Source organism: Sminthopsis crassicaudata, chromosome 3, assembly GCF_048593235.1.
Source record: "Sminthopsis crassicaudata isolate SCR6 chromosome 3, ASM4859323v1, whole genome shotgun sequence".
In the NCBI taxonomy this organism is placed as follows: Eukaryota; Metazoa; Chordata; class Mammalia; order Dasyuromorphia; family Dasyuridae; genus Sminthopsis; species Sminthopsis crassicaudata.
Window position 1 is genome coordinate 477117874 of NC_133619.1, and position 16125 is coordinate 477133998.

Genomic DNA, 16125 nt, shown 5'->3' on the forward strand with positions numbered 1-16125 from the left:
TGATTCAATTCAGCAATTTATCAGTCATTGACAGTACAGGAACTATGCTACATGAAGATACAAAGATAAAAATTCCCTGTCTTCTAGTGACTACTATGTATCAGGCACTAGAGATACAAAAAAAGGCAGGAACTTACACTAATGGGAGACACAACATGTAAACAATATATACAAAGGAAGCAATATACAGGAGAACTAAGGAAAAATTAACAAGTAGAAGGCTGAGTCTTGGCTGGGCAATGTGGGACTGTAGGGATTCAAAGAAAGGACTGTTTAGTTGAATTGACTCCCCAACTAGTCAAGGAGAGGAGAAAAGGAAGAAATGGCTAATACAGAGGAGATGGCCTGGTACAGTATGGAATGGTCAAGTGATCTGAAGTCCCGGTGCAGAGGAAAAGTAGGGGTTTGTAAGAGAAGGCAGAAAGAAAGATGAAGAAACCAATAGATTAGGGTGGGATAAGAGGATTTTAGGATATTGAACACTGCCAGGATGGTACGTTTGTAAGTGATGGCAAGAGAATGACCATCGTTGTGTGTGGTTGAGGTTGGGGAAGGAGAGAATCCGACAACAGAAGGTTAGGTTTTGAAGAAGACTCCATATGAATGCCGAAATCATTGGGCCAGCTCCAGAATCTAACGAGGGGCTGCGTTGTTTGGTACAGGCACTTCACATCTGCTGAAAGAATAAAATATAGCTTTAAAAGGTGGGAGCGTGTGAAGTTTCTGCTGCTAGATGAGATACCCCCAAAAGCAGTTTCTCTCTTATTATCAATCAATCGAGTATTTATTAGTCACCTATATGTGCCAGGCACTGGAGATTTACAAGGACCATGAGGCTAGTTTAGTGGAGAAATCTCTGGCAAGGCAGAGCCAGGCCTTCTCGGTCTCCACAGATGGTCATTGCTGCCCATGGTTCTGCCCAGAGACCCAGGAAAGGAGGATGCTAACTCTTTTATAGGGGGATGGGTGGGAAAGGGGGGAATAGGAAACACTGCAGCGCAGCAGAGCATGCTGGAGAGCTGGCCCAGCCTCTCCTTTATATCGCTGCAGGGGTTACCCGAGGATAAGGGCAGCAGGCCTGGCCAGGACCGTCCCGGGATCAGGACGCGCTGCGTGCACTCGGGGTCCCTAGACTGCAGCGTCCCCCGTGCGTGGAGGAGACCCCGGCGGGGGCGAGAGAATGCAGCCTGGGCCAGTGGTTAGGACGCCGCGAAAGGATGAGGATTAGACTGGGCTCTATGGGCGTCTCCGGGTGGAGATCTCGGCGCTAAGAAGATGCCGGCCACGCCCCCACCGCGCCAGTCGTTTCCTCGCCTCCTCCTCCATCTTTCCCTCCCTCTCTGGGGCTCCCTTCTTCACTCTCTCGCGCCGCCGCGGCTTTCATTGGTGCCCGAATTGCGGTGACGCAGCCGCTGGCGGGCCCAGAGGGCTGGCCAGCCCCGGGCAGGAGCGCGGGGGCGGGGTGGAGGAGGAGGGCGAGGGGAGTTGGGCGGGCTGAGCCTGCGCGCGTCTGATGAAACCCAGCCCCTGGATTTCCTCCGACCTCCTGTTTCATTCACTGAAGCGCGGGGGACTAGGGAGGCGGTGCCTGGGCACGCAGAGGTGTAAAGAGAGGGAGCTGGGGAGGAGAGAGTGACACGGGCCACGGCCGGCGCGCACTGCAGCTCCGCTCTGCACCCCGGCAACCGCAGCCCGCACCCGGCCAGCATCCTCCTCGGGACACCAGCCAGGGTCGGCGCACCTTCCTCCCGGGCCCCCCGTGACAGCCTTAGCGGCGCCGCTCCATCCATCACTCCAGTTAAGCGCCGCATCCCACCTCCACCCAGACCGGCGCCCGTGACAGCCACACGTCCCAGTAAGTGACCAGCGCCCCTGTCCTTTTTTTCAGGCTTTCCTCCAGGTCCAGGTCACCTTGGTTGGGTGCCCAGGCACTGGCTGGTTAGGGGATGGAGAACAGCGCGCGTGTTGGAGCGGGAAGGGTCCCCCGGCCTGTGTTTGGCGCTTTTGCATCCTCTGGAGGGAGGACCTGGGCAGGGGGGTGGCTTCAGGACTCCAGGAGTTTGGGTCTGGGATCCGGGGTCCCGGATAGGCGGGGATGCGCGCTCGGGTGCTGTCTCCACATGCTGCTCTCTGGGCGCCGCGGAGTCCATTTTGCTTCCTTAAAGGAGCAGCGTGCTGTATGATGCAATATTTATACTAAAGAAGCGTGGACAACTGGGTGCTGCATGACACCCCAACTCCTCCTTTTCCTCCTTCCGCCGCGGGGCTAGTCCTTGGGAACCCCTGGTGCCGGGATGCTGGGGAGCCCCGAAGGTGGGCACCACGCTGGGCTGAGCATATTAAAGGCATCTCTGGATTGGGGTGGCCCTTGGAAGGGACCTTCCCTTACATGGCGCTCCGAACAGCTACCCACCCCGCCACGAGGCCCGAGGATGTGTCACCCAGCGCCGCTCTCCTGGCTCCCGTTTCCTCCCTTTATCCTGCTCAGGGTTATCCCCTATCAGGTGGGTGGCCTTCCGGGCGAGCTCCAGACGGATCCAAACCCCAGCTGTGGCTTCATATGCGGTCACCGCAAGCACCTGGTCACTCACCCAAGGTCGCCCTCCGCCCCTCTCCATTTTGTTCCGCCCGCGAAAAATGTTCCTAAGTGGACTCGCACACTCTCTCATTTGCCTCACAAAGGCCTACCCAGCTCTAACTTAGGGACAGATGGGGGTGGGGGGTGGGTGACGGCGGCGGGGGTGGGGATGGGCAGAGTACTTCAAATTTAAGAATCATTCTGGTTTTCTTAACAAAACGTCACCATCTCTAGGTAGATTATGATTAAAAAACCTGCGTGCGTGGAGGACAGGTCACCATAATTATGGCTGCTGTTACTACTTCTGTGTACAATTTTAGTCTCTTCCTCTTTTCTGTGGGTGTGAAAGGTAGGAGTTGTTTAACTTCACTGGAGGAGGACACGGAGCATGTGCTTTCTTTACAAGAGCTACGTTTACTTGTGAACTCAACACTCAGGCTTTCAAAAGTAGTAAGAGTCGTGACTTGGGTATGGTTTCCGCGTGTAGGTATAAGAGGTTGCCCTGTTTTCCATTTTATTTTTTTACGACTGGAATGACTACGCGTAAGGTAAGTCTCATTTCTTTTCCTTTTCATGGTATTTTATGTGGAACTTTAATTAGTCTTTCATTTTATCTTAAAACATCTAGCCCAGTGTATTTGCTTAAATAATTGCAACTGTGTTCTATTTATTCCCATGACATTTTCAGTTGGTCTCAGTGGAAAATAGCTTCGTCTTTATGGAAACACACCCTTTTGTCATTAAAACAAAAGAGCTTAAAAAATTTACATTCCAGACCAGAAATTTAGTTGGAAAAAAAAAAAAAAAGGCTAAATCAAACAAAATGCTTTAAAGTTGAACCTGACGTGTTGTGGTGCGATTATATTTACCATTAAAAAAATGTTTCAATTTATAAATCAAGAAAATTTTAGTTGGAAATGTAATATAATAATGGCATGAAAAGACATAAGGTTTGTTAAATAATGAGACGTAGTTTAGCTATCTGAAAGTGGATCAGAATGGTATTTATTAAATGACTCTCAAGCACATGGTGCACTGTTCCACAGAAAACAAACTTGAAAGACAGGTCTTTTGACTAGTAGGAGTTTGAATACCAAGACAGACATATGTTAACTACTTCTGAAGAGGGCTATCTATCATCCAGTGGGCTCTCTAATTCATGTCTTTGCTAATATGAATTATTATCCCTAGTAAACCATTTTGAAAATTAGTTTTGCCCATTTTTATGTTCTAAAAGAATATGAAATTATTTAACGCAGTGAAGAGTCTGAAATAGGAAGTGCTCTTCTTATCAATCGCCACTTTGCCTTATTTTAATCTTTGGATTTTTATGTTAACGTATAACAGAAAATTATGTTACAGACAATGAGAAACTCTATTTCAAGGCCACATTTACTATCTCATTTATTTTAGAGCTTACCATTTTCTTTTTCAGACTTATTTCTCATCTTTGAGGAAAGTCAGCCTTATCTAGTTTACATTCCTTGCAATTCAGCAGGCAGTTATTAAGGTCCTACTGTATGTTGGACACAATGTTAGGGACTTAGGAGGAAGATGAAGTGTTTATTCTGGGAAAGCTGGAGTTGATTTTTTTTTTTTTTAAACTCCTTTTCCTCCTGAGGTTAGCTCTTCTTTTTTTTGAACAACCTTTCTAGATAAGGTACCTACTCTTTATTTTATTCACACCTTCTTCCCCTCAGCCTCTTCCCAAGAATATCCGTAACTCCAGGGAATGTCTTTTTTTTTTTTTTTTTTTTTTTTTTGACATTACATCTTCATTGCCTCAAAGTGTCCTTGGCATATGGTAAGTGCTTATTAAATGCTTGTTGATTGATCCATCAGAGTCAGGTAAGAGTAGTTAGAATACAGACAGTCAGAATTTAACACTTTCCATTCGGTTCATTCCTCAAGGATTTAGGTGTGTTTTCTTCGATGGCACACAGTTGGTACAGTGGATAGAATGCCGGACCTGTGAGTTCAAATCTGGCCTACGACATGTACTGTGTGACTCTGGACAACATTATTTCCCTCAGTTTCCTCATCTGTAAAATGAACTATAAAAGGAGCTGGCAAACCACTCTTATATCTTTGCCAAGAAAACTCCAAATGAGGTCATAAAGAATAGGACATGACCGAAAAAAAACCCGGAACGTCACTGTTCTTCGATGACTTTATAATATGAATCATGGATAATAACTTTTGAGAAAGAGAAGAAACTAGAGAGAAATTCAAGTAAATTTATCTCTTAATTTTTTACAACAGAAGAATCTGAATATATGAATATATGATTCACCTTAAGGTTACCTAGAGAGTGACATTTGAACCTTGGTTTTCTGACTCAATCTTGTTTCTGTTCAACATTGATTAAATGCCAACTGTATGCTAGTTCTAGGAGTATAAAGACAAATGAAATGGCCCCTGTCTTCAATGTATTTATATTCTATTGAGGAAAACAAATTGTGGACTATACATACACACACACATACGCATGTACACAAAATAAATGTAATCCTCTATATTACCAGTAGAGGGTCCCAGTCACCTCCTTTGTAAAAAGTGTGGCTACCATTGGGGTCCTTGGTTGAATATAAGTCCATGAGCTGGTAGCCTCTTTCCAGGGCTTTCTCATGCGTTGCCTCTGCATTTTCCTACCTTTCCTGATCTCTTTATGCTAGATCTGGGAGCTTCTCTCTTCCGTGGCAGCCTAGCCATTTCTCCCTTTTCTCCCCATTTTCTCCTATGATTCCCCATAAGATTGACAGTAGTTCTGTCTACCTAATGCCTCTTGCTCCTTGGAGTTGTTCACTGGGGCCAGAGATTATGGCAAAATAGTGCTCCACAATTTAGGAAGCAGGGTGGTCTCTAGAATGTGGCAGAGTATAGAACTATGTCCCTTAATACTGAGCATATGGACTGGTTAAAATGGGGCCCACGTACCTCTGCTGACCTGAGAGGGTTACCAGTCCTGATTCCTGAAGCATAGATTTTACTTGTGTCTCCTGCATCTGGGATTCAGAAATTGAACGCCTTAACTAGAGTGACCTGCTTGAAGTACTATTAGGACTGAATCCCAGGTCTTCTCCAAGGCTGTCTTCTTTCTGGTAAACCTTTGGGAATCTTAAAATTTCCTTATTTTTCCTTTTTTTTTTTTTTTTTTTTTAACTCTTACCAGAATCTTAATTTGAAAAGAAATTTAATGTATTTTATGACTGATGAATCTTTTAAGAGATTGGCAGCTTCATAGAAGGTTTTTTGTTTGTTTGTTTGTTTTTTGTTTTTTTCCCCTTGATTTTTCCTGTAAGTATTAGTTCACCTGTGACAGTATTTGCAAAGTTGTGTTTACTTGATTTCTTTATTATGAGTTTGCTGTGGCAACATGCTGGTTGTAGGAAATATTTGTTGTACAACATAATAAACTTGATGGTAAAGTTTGCCTAGTGAAAGCTTAGAAGCAAGTTTGTTAGTTGATTGTTTATGAAGTAAATGACTCTGATTTTTTGAAACTGTTTAATTATACTTGTGATTATTACTAAGTAAAACTTAGTTATAGCTTTGTAGGTGAATAATAATTATCGTATTGGAAGAAGATGAATTTTGAAGATTTCAATCAATATACCATCTTTTTGAAATGTCTGACCTTCTATGTGTAGAAAACAATAAAAATTAGGATTTGAGTGGGAAAAACATGACATTGGCAGTCATTGAATTTGAATTTGAGTAGGGACGTCAGAGATCATACTCCAGCATCTTTAAGGTCAAAACTATTTTCATTATAATACTATGATGTTTCAAGTTCTAACATAATAATTATGAATAAATATAATCCACATAAGAGCTCTTTGGAGGATCTTTAGTAATTTTTGAGAATGGAAAGGCATCCTGAGACTGAAGAATTTGAGAACCACTGATCTAGTCCAGTAGGAGAAATACTGTTTGTAGCATTCCTGACATGGTTTTGTCATCCTGCTTTTTTTTTTTTTTTACTTGAAGGCCCACAGTGAGGAGGAAAACCCTATCTTTGGAGGTAGACAGTTCTATTTATGGAGAACTAATTGTTAATCATGTCTAAATTCCTATTATCATCAGTTTTTACTCTTTGGTCCTTCCTAGTTCTGTCCTCTGAGAACAAGTAGAATTAAATTAATTCCCTTTTGTCCTTTACATATTTGAAGTCCATATTTGACAGACCTATACATTTTTGAAGACATTCCCTAAATTTCTCTTCCCATATTCTTTCAACTGATGCTTGGTATAATCCCAAGGCCTTTGATTTCCTAAGACACACTCCATCCAGTAATATCTTAAGGTGAGGCTCAAAAAGGGTAATGACATCTCCCAACTTAATATAGCCAATGTTAGGAGGTCTGGCTTCTTATCAAAACAAACAAACAAAAAAAACCCAAACTCTGCTGTTTATGATTTAAACCATTCATCATATGATTCCAATCGGGCTTTCTGAATTTCTCCATGTCACTGCCAATAAAACTGATGTACTGGCTATCTCCACGCAAGACATCCCATCCCCAGTTCACCATGTTTTCATGTAGGTTGTCTCCAAGCTTGCAATACTTCCAAGTGGAGTTTAAATAAATGTAATTTCAAATATTTAACAAAATAAAAATAGAAGCCTAGCATGTTTTGGATTGTCTCTTGATTCATTTATCAAATATATTTTAAAGAATCTTAACATACAATATAGGGAATGGAGATAAAGGTGACATAAAAGTTTCTTGAAAGAAAGAGGCTTCAATATTTTCAAAATTGACTCTGTAACTCTAATTGCATCCAGACTCCTGAGCCTGATAAGGAAACTCATTGTTTGATCAAGATCAAAGATCAGACCTATAAAAAACCTACAGAGGGCAGCCTTCTACGTATTTACTTGAATAGAGATGGATCAGTCTTTGCGCAGTAGATCAACATTGTGTTGCACCTCTGACTTTGTATTGCTTATATTGAATGGCTATATGTTTATGTGAATATATGTGGAAGAATGATAGAAATGGAACAAATTTAGAAAAACGTTGACAATATTTTTTTTTTCCTCTGAACTGTGTGAAAATGGGGCTCAATTAAAACTTTCTAAGTGACTGATTTACTGGGAGTAGTGGAACAGACTTAGAGAAAATTTGATTCTTAAAAAAATGTAGCTGAACTTCTGCATAAAAATGGGGCTCAATCAACTTTCAAAGTGACTGATTTATTGTGTGAACCCCTGGCTGTTGAGCTGGTTTTTCTGCTGTGGTTCCTGCAGACAGGTTATGCAGTTTTCTGAGCTGAGTCAAATTGGTCTGGAATTGACAGGGGAAATAGTTCTGTTTTATTTGGTTGTAAGCTATGACTTATTTTCTCTTTCTAACCCCCAAAACCCTATAATGTATGTGGGGTACAAAAAGGGGGAAAAAGTCAATTATAACTCTTTGTGACCAATAGGTCCATAAATTCTGTAATATTGCAGATTTTTCAGGGTGGCTACATTCATGTAATACTTGAAATGGTTTATTATTATTAGTGTATTAACATTCCTATGAAAACCAATCACAGCTCTGTAAGAACAGTTCTTTCAATTGGTGATTGACTAACATTAACAGAAGGAATTCTTGACACAAGATATTTGACTAACCCTTCACTCTAACAATAATATAACTATGTAACAGTAATGTAAGGCTGATTGGGTTATCCTTAATGGGAGAGGTTTTTGATTAGGGGCACACAAAGCATAAACCATAAGGGCCTATAGGTAGATTTCAATGGTCCATGTTTATTTTTACTAAATTCTAATTGAAATTTAGAATTTCCTCCAATTATATGAAAACAATATTCTTTAGATTTCAAGGAATTCTGAAAATGGTTCCAGATTACAAAAACCATTGAATACTTGCATTAACCAGATATGCTTATGTATATGGAACAGCCCCTGAAACATAATATACTTAGCTGATTTGCTTATATCTACAAAGATTTTATAATCTCTTAACTGGCTATTTTCAAATTAAAATTTTATATGGGTATATATGTAAATAAAGACATATATTTAATGCATGTTATATGTGTGTAAATACATGCATATTTTAATAACATGTTAGATCCCTGATCTTATTGACTTGGATGTATTTAAAAGGTCTAGGAAATTTCAGGAGAAAAGGAGAAAATTAAATTTATTTTCAAAATGGAAAAAAAGTTCACATAAATGGAGGAGAAATGATATTAAATCATTGAGAAGATGAAAATCAAAAAGGAAAAAAATAACACTAATATGTTTAATCTTTAATAATTTAATGTATAATGTATAACTTAATAGTTTGTAAACTTTTAAAGTTATCTTTCAAACCTGACATCCCTATTGTATGTCCTGGATAGCTTTAATTTGTCCATTCATATCTTTCTGAGTAATAACTCATTTGTATATTGCTTTAAGGATAAGTAAGTAATGAGTAAGACAGATAGGGCAAGCATGTATTATCCTCAGATTACTGAGAGACAGTAAGTGGTGTGTTCCTGATGATGTAAGTAAGGGTTGGAGCCAAGATTCAAATCTAGGTTTATTGACTCTTAAACCCTTGTCACCCTTTCTAAGTAGCATGGTAAATTGTTTGTAAATGTCAGGAGCCTGTGCAAACCTGTGAAAAGTAAACACGTGAGGTGGGGGCTCAGAAAGGAGAGATGAAAGCCCTCTCTGCACCTGTGGTTCTCCAGAATGGGTTTGCAGGGAATGACGCAGGCAGCTGCTTTTTACGTGGAGTCTGTGACCCAGTCCCTCCCAGTCACCCTTTGTGACAGATGGGCTTTGGCTGACGAGCATTAACCAGTAAATGTGCACAGTGAGCCTTTGGAGAGCAGAGCAGTTAGAGATGACTCAGGGTTTAGAACTTCTGCAATCCTGCTCATTCCGTTTTGTAGATGACAAATCTGAAGTCCCGGAAAATTAAGTGACTGTTTCATGTCAAAAAACAGAAAGTAGCTGACTTTGCAGTCAGATTTAGATCCTTTGACTTTATAGTTTCTCAAAGGTGCTCTTTCCCTAATGCCTTTATGTAGAGGTCAGCTAGAGAAAATGCTTTTTCCCTGGAGTGGTCCCAGGAACAGAGAGAGAGGTTGAATTATGTTGTATATTAATTATAATATAAAATACATATTTATTTTTTAAATAAAATTAAAATTTAATATAAATAATATTAATTCCTATTACTTAAAATAGTTTCCCTATACTATGGAATTCCCTTTTATCATCAAAATGAATAATTCAGCCAGCCTTTCCCCAACATTTGTCAGTATTTACTTGCATCTATGGAAAAGAGTAGATCAACATTTTCCAAGTGAAATATTCCATGGAATTTTTGAACTTGATATATTATGATAAGGTTTTTGACCTGAGATTTCATTGGTGTAGGAAGCCAGTGGAAGAGCAAATTGGATTGTATTTATTACAAAATGAGTTGCCTATAACACAGAGTTTTTTACTTACCCAAGGTCACACAGCTGGCATATGACAGACTTTTGAGCTTTTCTTTGTCTCCCCACCACTCCAGATTTTGAAATATTTTGATAGAACCCATATATGGAACCTCTGATTAAAATGGGCCTGGAGAAATTTCAGGAGAAAGGAGGAAACTAAATTTATTTCCAAAATGGGGGGAAAAAAAAGTTTTTGCATGTAATTGGAGGGGGAATAAAATATTAAATCAGAAAATAAAAATCAGAAAGGGAAAAAAACACTGTAATATGTTAATCTTTAATAATTTAACATAATGCATAATTTAATAGTTTTAAGGAAAAATTCCCACTAAATGAATTTTACTTGGGATTCCTATTCCCATTATATGAAATGCATTTTGGGAAATGCCAGTATTTTATTAGAGCTTCTAATATTTTTAAAGACCTACAGAATGCTTGGGGGTTTTTGCAACTCTTTATCCTTCTTTGGAACAGGCATGAAATAGGATCCAGAAAAAATTCAATTTGGGTACAGTCAGTGGGATTGAATGACTATTCAATTAGTGGATTATGTAAAATTATGCAAAGCTCTGTCTTAATGTTAACTGTGATATTCCTTGGATAATCAAGAATTGAGTCTGAAAAACCTGCCTCAGATACATACTAGCTATGTGATCTGGGGGCAAGCCCCTCTAACCCTAGACAATTCTTTAGGGTTAAAAGGCAAGTTGCTGGTCTGCGTTGGTGAAGGGAGTTTTCACTTTGGGAGTTCTCCTTGCTTATTAAATCGCATGTTGGGAACTGATTTTTCCATTCCCTCAAACTAACTCCCCCAGCCCATCAGACCTGAAGTCAATGGAATGGTTCTTTGCATAAACCAGTTTGGTTTGTGAATTGGAGAATATATATATTATCAAGAGATCATTTCTCAGAAGCAGCAAGGAATTGTAGTTTAAGACTTTCCTCCCCATCTTTGATGCTTCTGTTTCCTTTGCTGCAATTCTTGATGTGTGGGAAGTGCTTCCACACCATGGATCAAAAGCAAAAAAATACTATGATGTTGCTGCTTTTCTTCTCCCATGTGCTACACCTTCACTGTGAATGAATTGTCCTGTCACAGGCATCTTGTGCATCCTCCCAGAATCCGTACACCCTACTGAGCCCTACAGCTCTTAACCTGGAAGGGACACATGCATGTCGGTACTTTCTTCAAAGAAACTCTTTGAAGTGCAAACATTTCCTTTCCTGAAAAGAAGGGAAATTGAAAATAAAACTTCTTGTTCCGTAGAGACAATGTGCTCTTGGATCAAAGAAGCTTATAAATGAGACTCAAGATCTTGACCTTGAAATAGGTGTAACTGACCCAATATCCACAGAGCTTAAGGAACACATTGGGATCTCCGAGTCTGGTGAGAGCGTACTTTGATTTCTAACAAGATCATAGGATAGCTATTGGGCTGTGCCATTAAAATCACTCTGAATTTGATTATATCTAACACTTTATCTGATTGTTTCTCTCCTCTGACTTTTATTTTTCTATATGTATTTAGGAAAAATGTTTAGGCCAATAGGAGTGCTTTCCCAGCGATGAAGAATAATAATCTGCTTGATTTATGCTTCATTGTTGCTTTGTACATTTCCTTTGGGGATTAATTCTCCACTTTGGTGAAAGAAATATGTGAAATCTAATGAATGTTTAGCTATGTCCTTTTGAAGTGTTATTATTTGTCATAGATAGTGATATTTGGTTCTAAGAGAGCCTAGGAACTTCACTGCTGATAATCTGTTCAGTGCCCAGTCTGCTCACTATCTGAGTGGTCATCCAGACTTTCCTTCTGTTAGCAACAGGACATTATATTTTGGTCTTCTGCATTCTATATTATATTATCTCTCTCTATATATAGTCTACATTATTGCCCCGAAAGTATTTCAGTTGCCCAGAAGAAAGGTAGAATCTCAAATAATGTGTACTTATAGCAAAATGTCTAGTATATAGAGAAGTTAGATTTCCTTTTGAGGTTCAGCATTATGAAGGATGCCATTTTTATTTAATAGCTTCATTATTACCAACTTCTCAGATTGTATTTGGGCATATTTCTCTGCCCCTAGAGAATGTAAAGCTCAAGTAAGGGTCCGTTTCATTTATCTTTTTGTATCCACTACTTTATACATAGGAGTTATTTAGTACATATTTGTTGATTATCAGTGATATAGTAAAGCTCTATTTATGTTTTTCTGACTTCCCCATATTCCATTGGGGATTGTAGTAGCATTATAGGGGGTATATCTGCCTGTTATGTAGCCTTGTTTTGAGGTCTGGACCAGAAGCTCATGTCTTGTACTCATGATTTGCATGTGCTCTGCACGAACAAATGCCTAAGTTTCATAATCAGTCATTCACTGGAAGCATCAACTGCCTCAACTCACAGCAATTCACTTAAGAGCGATGCTTGAGTAGAGAATTCAGAGAAACCCATAGCAAACTAATATAGCTCCTGAGGTTCTGCTTTAAATCTCTATCTAGATCAGTTCCCTCATTTAACAGATGAGGAAAGCTATCAGGCTTAGGTGGGCATGCTCTATTTTAAACTACCTCTATTGTCTGTCCTTAGCTTGCCTCCTACACTGCCGTAGATGACATCATTGGTCAGAGATGGGACTTTTGATATTCTGAGGTGCTTAAGTATATCTAATTGTTTTTTAGGGGGAGCAGTGGGTTTTTATTCTATGGTTTCCTTTTGGCATTGTCAGTTCCTATCTCACTTTTTAAAAACTATTTTAAAATAGTTTTTTTTTTTTTTTATTTCCCCAAATACATGGAAAGATAGTTTTCAGCACTTATCGTTGCAAAATCTTGTGTTCCAAATTTTTCTCCCTTCCTCTCTCCACCCCCTCCAATAGACAGCAAGCATCCAGTACAGGTTGAACATGTATGATCCTTCTTAATGAAGTTACATTTCCTTTGGAGGTTCAGCATTATATAGAATGCCATTTTTATTTAATGCCTTCATTATTACCAACTTCTCAGATTGTTTTTGTGCATATTCTCTGCCTCTAGAGAATATAAAGCTCCTTGAGATAAGGATCAGTTTCATTTACCTTTTTGTGTCCATAGTACTTTATACATAGGAAGCATGTAGTACATGTTTGTTGATTATCAGTGAGATAGTATGGGCCAGAAATCTCATTAAAAATAATTTTGTAAATAATACAAAATATTTGGAAGTCTACCTGCCAAGACAAAGCCAGGAACTATAGTGCCACAATTAATATAACTTTTTACATAAATAAAGTTAGATCTGTTTGGAAAAATATCCATTGCTCATGGGTAGGCTTGAGCTAATATAAAAATCAGGTCAAAAGGGAAAAAAAAACGAAAAAAACCAAAACAAAGAGTGAAAATACTATGTTGTGATCCACATTCAGTCTTCATAGTTCTCTGGATGTGGATGGCTCTTTCTATCATAAGCCTAATGGAACTTCCTTGAATCATCTCATAATTGAAGAGAGCCAGGTCTATCAGAGTTGATCATAGTATAATCTTTTTATTTCCATGTACAGTGATCTCTTGGTTCTGCTCCCTTCACTCAGCATCAGTTCCTGTCTCTCCATCCCTGTTTAAATCATTCTGCTGATCATTTCCTATAGAATAATAATATCCCATGGCATTCATATGCCATAATTTATTCAGTCATTCTCAAACTGATGGGCATCCACTCAGTTTCCAGGTTTTTGGTTTTGTTTTGTTTTTTTGCAAATGTGGGCCATTTCTCCTTTTTTATGATCTCTTTGGGATACAGACCTAGGAGAGACTCTGCTAGATCCACAACTGGATCAAAGGGTATGCGCAGTTTGATAGCCCTTTGGGCATAGTTCCAAATTATTTTCCAGAATGATTGGATCAGTTCACAAATTCACCAACAGTGTTCCAGTTTTCCCACATTTCCTTCAATATTTATTATCTTTTCCTGTCTTTTTAATCAGAGAGATGTGAAATGGTTTCTCAGAGTTGTCTTAATTTATACTTCTAATCAATTATTATTTGGAACATTTTTTTCATATGACTAGAAATTGTTTCAATTTCTTCATCTGAAAACTGGCTGTTCATATTCTTTGACTATTTTATCAGTTGGGGAATGGCTTGTATTAAATATTTGAGTCAATTCTCTATATATTTTAGAAATTAGACCTTTATCAGAAAACACTGGATGTAAAATTTTTTCCCCAACTTTCTGGTTTCTTTCTATTGTTGCATTGGTTTTGTTTATACAATCTTTTTAATTCAGTATAATCAAAATTACTCATTTTGTATTTCATAATGTTTTCTAGTTCTTTGGCCATAGATTCCTTCCTTCTCCACTTATCTGAGAGAGAATTATCTCTTTTTCTCTTAATTTGCTTTTAGTATCACTTTAAATCATGCACCCATTTTGACCTTATCTTGGGTTTATCAAATACTAGATTATTGTAATCTTTGACTATTGTGTCTTGTGAACCTAACCTATTCCACTAATCCCCTATTTTATTTCTTAGTCAATACAAACAGTTTTGATGACCACAGCTTTATAATAGAGTTTTAGGTCTGGTACAGCTAGGCCACTTTCCTTGGCAGTTTCATTGGTATGGCTCTGAAAAAGCAGATTAAATAAAATTGTCCTTTTTGATTTGATATTTTTCCAGTAGTTTAGATCTAACTTTATGTGAAAGATTGTGTTCATATAGGTCCTGGCATGCAGGACCAGCATAGGTCCTGGCAAGTAGACTTCCAAATGTATTATTATTTACAGTTATTTTAAATGAGATTTCTCTTTATTTCTTGCTGCTGGACTTTGTTGGTAATGTCTATCAATTTTAGTTTGATCAACCAGTTAATTAAAGCAGGGTATTCTAAATTTTAGCATTAGTTGCAATAAATAAATGAATGAATGGATGAATAAATAAAAAACACCATGCAGGGTGTTCTGAAGTTTCTTTGTCTTAATATAGTTTTAAGTTATAGCTTATGGTTATAGTTGTAGCTTAAATTATTATTAGTAGTAAATTAGTAAATTATTAAATCATTTGGAAATAATTTTTGATGATCAAGGTCGCTTTACAAAGAGGAACAAAAGATAATTGCTTATCTCATTGAAACAATGTACTTTTCATTGGAATATAGTGATTTACAGGGAAAATTTCTTCTTGCTTCATTCACAGCAGTCCCTGAATGAACAAGATTTAATGCAAAAGTGAGAGAAGTACCTTATTGTTTGAAACAAGAGCGGCTTATGACAGTATTTTTTTTTTTTTTTTTTTTTTTAGAAATCCTCAGCTTCATATTTTAGCAGTTTATGGCAATTGTGATTACTTTTTAAATCTCAGTGAGGAAACTTTAGAGGATACTTTTTGAGTAACAGTGTATATACAAGTTTAGAAATGACATCTTTTGTTTCATGTTACTAACTAGATTCCTGAGGTCCTCCATCATAAGATTGTTTCTCAACTTCTTTTCCAGATACTTGAAACTTTCTTCCAAAAACTATGAGCTATTTAGTTAGGGTAACATTGGGGGTAGAGTGGGATAGTAGATTCCCTTGTAGTGGGGAAAGCCTTGTTTGTTCATCCTAGGAGCAAAGTGTAGATAATTACAAAATAATAGAGAAATGCAGGATGGATCAAAAAATTCAAATTATTCATGGAAAGATCTTTGCTCCTCAGCTTTTGCATTTATAAAGTGTGAAGGTTGATTTATAAGGGCCTTCCTCTGATTCTCTGGTATTATGATTATGCAGCATATCTTTCAGCCAGATTGGTTAGCTCCTATTGTTTCATTGCTCCTGCCCCAAGCATCTAGACCCGAATTGTCCCAGGGTTGTTAAAGCCCAATTTACCCTCCTCCCAGGAGTGCCTTCTCTCCACTTCCCAGATGGAAGCCTCCTTGATTTCAGAACATTTTGCTAATTTCCTTTGCCTCTCTCAAGCTGCCTTCTAGCTATTTTACTAATCCTCCCCCACCCTTACCATAGCACACTATTTGCTAGTAAGCTCCTAAAGGCTGGGAACTGTAGTTGCTCATTTTTTTGAATCCTCAGCACATAACACCATGCTTTTTAACCTATTATTGAGTTAGATAT

The 16125-nt window shown here is 38.6% G+C and overlaps 1 protein-coding gene across 3 annotated transcripts in view; it reads left to right on the top strand.

Annotated features, from left to right (window-relative positions):
* Positions 1-1723: 1723 nt before the first annotated feature.
* The window catches only part of SLC7A1 (solute carrier family 7 member 1), a 66231-nt gene continuing 51829 nt past the window's right edge, over positions 1724-16125 (top strand). Inside the window, exon 1 of one of the 3 annotated variants that reach the window (XM_074303568.1) lies at positions 1724-1855. The gene's annotated coding sequence lies outside the window, so the exon portion shown is untranslated. Of the gene's footprint in view, positions 1856-2905; positions 3127-10401; positions 11422-16125 lie in introns of those variants that run through there. The other 2 variants (XM_074303569.1, XM_074303570.1) reach the window with 2 other exon arrangements.